Raw genomic sequence first — 7,252 nt, forward strand, 5'->3', positions numbered from 1 at the left:
TTAATTATTGTTATTTTCTTGTACTTTCTATATTTTGGATGCTGCTGTGGTGTGTAAATTTCCCCCAATGGAGGATCAATAAAGTATCTATTCTATTCTCAACTTACAAGGAGGTAATTTACCAGATTTGCTCATGTAACCGGTGGAGTCTGCACTGCCTTGTGATGAGTGGGACACCGATCCTTTTTGAGGCGATCTCGTTTATTTATTTATTTTATTATTTACTTGACAGACTACTAAACAACCACAAAATCCGCTGTCAGTCTCAGCTTGTACTGCTCTCCCGCCGGATACATGTACAAAAGGGGCGGGGCCGCGTAAGGCGGGAAACATTCACCATTCATACATACAGTAAGTACCTTGACAGACGACAAAACAACCACAAAATCCGCTGTCAGCTTGTACTGCTACAGAAATTAAATGTCAGAACAACGTATCAGAACTGGGAAAATGAACTTATAAATGAAATTATGTACATCAGTTGACACAGACAACAGCAGCACAGTCTGGCTTACCCCTCCCATCGGATACATGAACAAAAGGGGAGAGGCAAGGCGGGAAAAACTCATTTTAGGGGTACAGTGGGTAACCAAAAAACCGAACGTGGGGTACTAAGACCCCAAAGTGAAAGGTTCCACACCAAAACCAAATGCAAGCTAGATTTTGTGGAATTCAATTGATTAAAAGTAATAATAAAAAAACAGTAAAATAATATATATGTATATATAATACAATATGTATAACTAATAAAACAATACATATATATTTAATATGAAACTGCTGCTACATGACTGATCCTGTTACACTCAGATATTTTTCCTACATGCAATGCAGTTCAGTGTATATGTATACCTGTCATTTGTTTAACCTGTAAAACGAAAGAAAGAAAGAAAGAAAAACCTCAGAAAACTTGAACATCTGCCAGAAAAGGAGGGGTAAAAGTTGAATTATTCAATTAAAATACAACAGTTTTCACAAACATAATCAATAGGCATTTAATGTGGGCTTTTCAGAAATATAGAACACATATCAAAATATAATATTGAATAAAATCTATTCCTGTGTTGAAGCCATCCTGTCATCTTGTTCACAGCAAACCAAACCAACGAGGGATTCGAATGGGAAGAAAATTTCAGTTTGTGAGAAGTTGTTCTTCCAGAAATGCCTGTTTGCTATAAAATGTAATTAGTAGCTTCACTGTCCCTCTTTGTGGCGTCTGTGCCTTTCTGATATGTTCACTGTGTTTTTTCAGTCTGAATATAGAAGCCGGTAAGCAAATCTATCTGCACGTGAGCTGGGCTGCCTTCCTGTCTGACATACCATCACAACATGTGACTACATACAAGCTTCTTGAGCAAAAAAAAAAAAAAGTTGAGGATGAAATGCTCCAAATGTGGAATTTCTTTTTCAGATGTGTCTTTTTCCTGGCATTGCTGTTGACGTCTACATTGTGTTTCCCTATTTCCAAATGGGTAAACCATTTGCTGAGCAAATCAGGACCACAAATCCTTTCTCTGTCCGTTTGCAGAAACTCTTTGCGAAACTGTAATTTCACCCCGAAAGATGTAAAGAGAAAAGCAACAGCGTGCCTTTTCCCCCAAAATCTACATTTCTTGACATGTGTTTATAAAAGTCTATTGTTTCTTTAAAGGCATGATGAGTACACTGTCCTGGCAAAGCACACGGACACACACACACAAAAGAAATCCCAACAGGTGGAACAGGTAGCTGGCCCTTGAGGTGGTAGCAGGCAGTGGGCAGACTCTCCGGCTGCGGGCTCATGCACAGACGTGGAGCTGAAACTGAGACTGAAAGAGGCGAGACCGGTTCTTACCAGTGCACTTGAATAAAGTGCTGGAATTAAGATCAGGTTGAAAAACAGCTGCTGGCCTTTTAAAATGCTAATTTAGTCACTCACACTTACATGCTCCTCTCTTTTAGACAGACACACTCTGAAGTTCTGCTTGTCTTTGTCTTTTAGCTTCTGAAAGGTTAAATCTTTTGCAATCTAAAGTATTTTTTTTAATTAAACCTTTTTGCATCTTTGCTTTTAAATGTCTGACTTGTTATAGTGTCATTTAAACAGCAGCATCAACTGGAGAAATAAGACAAATAATGTCATGGAAGAGGTTCCTTTATGACAATTTAAAGCTCTAAATGGTTAAAACATGAAGTTCTGATGAGTCACCTAAAAGACACAGAAACTAGGAATGGTTTTAGGAATGTATAAGTAGCAGCACACAACCTCCTAATCAGTTCTGACCCTGATCACACACACCTGATATGGAAATGAGTCCCTGATCTCATTAGGCTAACGGGTCGCTGCTAATGGCTTCATTAGTGTGAATGCCACTAAACCATTCAGCCAACATGTGCCTTTATAAACCTTTTAGCACCAGTGATAGCTGAACGTCACAGCAGGACAATAGTCTGTTACGTCATATGAGGAGCGGTTTCATTAACATAATATAAGGTCATGGTGAAGCACACATCTGGTTTCAACTCCAGATGTTAAGCTCAATGTGAGGACTTTTCATTTTCAACAGTGGGTGCTTCAGTGCTGAATTGTATCATAAAAGCATATTGTTTTGCACAAGTAGGTGCTTTGTTTTGTGTTTAATGACTGAATTAAACGTGCTGGCCTGTTGGAAAGCTGATAGATTACAGCCTGCCACTCCTGCACGCCCCGTAGAATCCAGTCCAGTCCGGTCAGACAGTCTTCCACCCCTGCAGTCAGACTGTTTGAGCCAACAGGCGTCAAACTCTGCCTTCAGGAAGAGCCAAATTAAAGATTAGAGGGCCTCAGGCCCATGTTATTGCTATTCCTCTTTCCCATGATTCTCCTTGTTGGTTTGCGTTTGTTCTTATTTCCTCTCCTCCCCACCTCCTTTTGATATCTTTCTAGAAGGTAACTAGCCCGTCTCCGCGCTGTCGTTGTACTTTCTTTTTTCTCTCTAATCACTCTGTTGCTTTTTCATGCCATGCACGGCAGCATATTTATCCAAGATAACAGCTGGGTTTCCCCTCACTTTGTGGGTGATGGGGGATAATTGCTGCTGCTGTGTGTGTGTGTGTGTGTGTGTGTGTGTGTCATATTCTGCTAAGTAGATTGTTCCTGGCTGCACAGCTACTGTTTGGACAGGAACACAGAAACAATGTGCATGTGTGTGGCTCTGAATGAGAGAATGACAGTGGTTGGATGAAGCATTTTCTGCCTGAGCATGCCAGGCCGTATTTGCATAGAAGACACATGTTTGTAATATTCCTTCCCATCAATATGCTGGTCTGTGATTCCTGAGAAAATCATATAATCAAAACAAATATCCCAACCTGTTTGAACCACAGAGCGTCAAACAGCTGTTCATCAACACCGCCTGTTGTTCTCTGGTATGTTCATTGAGACTGGTTATAAACCAGAAGATATTTGACAGCATTACTTATGTCATGTGTAATAAAAAGCTGCTTTTTTTGTTTTAACTCAATATTTTAATATTTTTTCTCATTTTAACTGTTTGGTTTCAGTCATCTATTCCACCATTTGTTTCTTTTATCCAAAATTTGGCGATGATTTTTCCATTTCTTCTATCTAAATAATTGAGCTGCTTAGCCATTACTTTTGGAAAGCTTCTTACTCAAACTAATTAGCTGCTACTTTTACATGCCTTTGGCCACATTTTTCCCCTTTACTTGACTGTCTGTTTTAAGCAGTTATCTTTTGCTTGTAGCTACAATTTATCTGCACTTCTGGTTAATTATTTCAAGCATTTATACATTTGACTACTTTTAGCTACTTTAAGTTTGTTTGTTTGTTTGTTTTAAACTTTTTTTCTTCGTCACCAGTGAACCAGTAAACTTTAACACCTACACTAACCATTGTGACCATTAGTCTGTCGCACTACTTTAAGCTAGCTAGTTCAGTTTTAATCCACTGTATCTGTTTCAAGCGCTAATTTACTTTTAACTGCTTATCTTTCACTTAAAGTTTTTTTTTTTTTTTTTAAAAGAGCCATAATTTCTTTGCTAATAGCAACCCATGTTAACAATATACCCGACAACTTTTGACCATTTTCACCAATCGTGCTTCTTTTAGCTAGTTGTTCATAGCAGTTCAGCTAGCTCAACATTCATCCTCTTCAGCTGTTATCTGGTCTAGTTGTGTATTTACTTCTCTGTTTTAACTGTTTATTTTAACTTATAGCTTTATCTTAACATTTATTTCTGGTTAACTATTGCAAGCATTTAAGGATCAGGCTACTGTTAGATCTGAACCGCAAACTCGCCCCGACATGTCTTTGTTGGGCGGCTAATAGCAAACCATTTTTTTAAATCAATGCAGCTAACCATTTTCACTATTTGGGCTACTTTCAGCTAGCTGCTTCAATATGTATCTACTTTTACTCTTATGTGTTTTAATGGTCAATTTACTTCTCTGCAGCATTTCACTACATTTTAACTGTACTTTTTGCTAACTATTTCAAGCGGCTATCAGTTAACCTGCTTTCAGCTAGCTGCACCCGCTGATCGTTACATTTAACGAGAACCATTTCGCGCCTGCTATGGGTGGCCTATTTGAACAATGTACCTATAAATCCCAAACATTTATCTATTCAGCTAGGTTTAGCCATTCCTACTGTCATTTTAATCATATCTTTTACTTGTAACCCTTTATAGGGCACTCCTTGAAACACAAATCAAGATTAATAAAGTTACCACATATGGTAGCTTGCCCATCTATGATTAAGAAAAAATAACTAACTGCAAAAACCATTTAATTAGAAACATTTTAGTTTGAGGTAATGATACTCACACAACCACTAAAAAGCATTTATAAAGTGCTTGGCAAGTTCATTTAGTCACATTGCTCTTGGGGTAGTGGTTTTGGCACTTATCTCAAAAAATAATTCAAAGTGCGGTTAAATCAAACCAGTAACAAAGCATTTATAAAGTGCCTGGAACACATGTTTAGTGACATTTTTCGTAACGTAGTAATCTTGGCGCTAACATAAAAACTAAATCACATGGTTCTTCAACCTCAAGGAGCGGCACAGGGCGGACATTTTGAACGTCCCAGGAAGTTCCCAAATATGGTCGCTTGCCCCATAAAGGGTTAAGTAAAAGCTTTTCACTTCGCAAAGTATTTTAACAATTCATCCATGACTTTTTGCTAAACATTTAAGCTATTTATCAGTTAAGATGACCATTTATTCATGTCTTTTAGTCAGTTAGCCATTTGTCGTAGCTATTTCAGCAATTTACTTGTTAAATCTCACCACATGTGTCAGCTATGCATACTTACAGCTGAAACCAAAACCAGTTCATTGTTTAGCTATTTGCTACTTTTAAGTGTTTCGAGTCTTCTGCCTGCTTGTCAACTACTTTTAACACAATCTAAGTAACAACACATTGACCAAGTAGCTGCCTCAGTTTGTAGCTCTTTTCCTCATTGCCTTTTTTGTTGGAAAACATAGTAAGATAATCTTTTAAAAAAAAGGCATATTGAATTTCTAGACGGTGTATGCGACAAAGCATCTGATACAGGCCTGTGTAAATGTGAATTGTGTCAGCCTTTCACAACGAATTAAATAGAATTTTTAATTAAAAGCGGCAAAACGAGGAAGAAAACAGATCAAATCGAGATAAGAGAACAAGGACATAAAAATTAGACGCAGTACAACAAAAAGCTTTAAAAGTCAGAAGCACAAGCATTTGAAGATGAAACAGCTTTTATTGTTTAGTTTGTTAACAATTCAGCGTGTCCAGGGTGAGATGCCGGTTCTCTCCGTCTGTCTGCTCTACTGTAATCCTAAGTAATTGTGTTTGGAAAACACTTGAGCTGCAAGACTTCCTCCCTTTTAGAAAAGAGAGTCACAAAGGAGAAACCTGAGCCCAGGGCGATTCTTTATCTGAGGCTGTCTCTCTATTCTTGACTAGCTGATTTTTACATGACCCCAGTTTGATCAGGCCTTTGATGCGACAAGATAATTTTCTCTGCAGCGGAGCTCGTAACATGTGTTTAGTGGGTTTGATTTTTCTTTAATTAGACTTCATTGTGTGTTTTTTTAAAGGATACTACGGACAAGTCATCACTAGGAGGCCTATGCCTGAAGATTCTGCTTTAAACTTGCCACATGCAGCAATTACACTAAATACAAACTTTTTCTAAATAGGGATATTGTGCTTTTTCCATGACGGCAGCATGTAGAGGCCGAGAGCAGCTGCACGTCTGCATCCTTACAAGCATGTAAAGGTGACTGCAGAGTGAAAGTAGAGGAAGCAACTATGAAGTTTTTCCTCAGGAAACGGAGTCCATTTCCACTTGGCTCGTGGACAGAACCGGAATTCGTCTTGCGTAAGCTCAGCAGGTCAAAAATAACGGAGTATAAAGGCAGAGGGCTGCAGGACTTTCGCAACACCTGCAGGAGCAGGAGACAGGAGCGGCCACATGAATATTCGCAGGACTTTGCTTGGAGTTTGGGGGGATTTATTGTAGAAATCAAACTACATTTATGTCATGTAATAAGATACAGGGCTGAGATAACATTATGTAGTTATGCAGTGTGTGATAATATTACTTTAAACCTATTTTTGCTCTTTTGCTGATTATTTTTTAAGTTGCTTTTAACAGTATCTGTAGATAAAGAATGAAACTTGCACATCATGGGTATTTATGAATATATTTTAACATGACTCACTTTTAAGCCAATAGTTTGAAATCCTCCAATTAAAATGTGAATGTAATAAAGTTCAAATTAAATCCAAATAAGAATGTAAACTTTTAAAAAAGACACTTGGTTTGATACAGGACTATTGTAAGAAGGTGATGCTGCTACTTTATTCAGTAATTCACAGACAATAGCTCTGAATGATATCAAGATGATGTAAGTAAAACCTTTTCAAGCCGACTTTCTTTCTTCCTTTCTTTCCTTAACTGTCCTCAGCTGCTCCCAATTGCTCCCATCCCGTCCCTACCCGTACGCACCCACCTGTACATTACCATAGGAATGACTGGAAGGCCTCCGTTATGGGGCCAACTGGGAGGGGAGATCATTAAGACGCATGTCCTCTTTTGTTGACTCCCAGATTAACTGGTTGCTTCGATGGGCCTCGGGAATGAGTCAGGGCCCCACACGTTTGTGTTTGTGTTAAACATGCAGAGATCAAATCGGGACGGATTAATGATGTGAGAGAGGCTTGTGGTGTGTGTTTGAAGAGGCTGCAACGAAACTGTGGGGGGCATTTGAATGGTTTTAGG

The sequence above is a fragment of the Stegastes partitus genome, unplaced genomic scaffold, assembly GCF_000690725.1.
Source record: "Stegastes partitus isolate 25-593 unplaced genomic scaffold, Stegastes_partitus-1.0.2 Scaffold1805, whole genome shotgun sequence".
Classification (NCBI taxonomy): Eukaryota; Metazoa; Chordata; class Actinopteri; family Pomacentridae; genus Stegastes; species Stegastes partitus.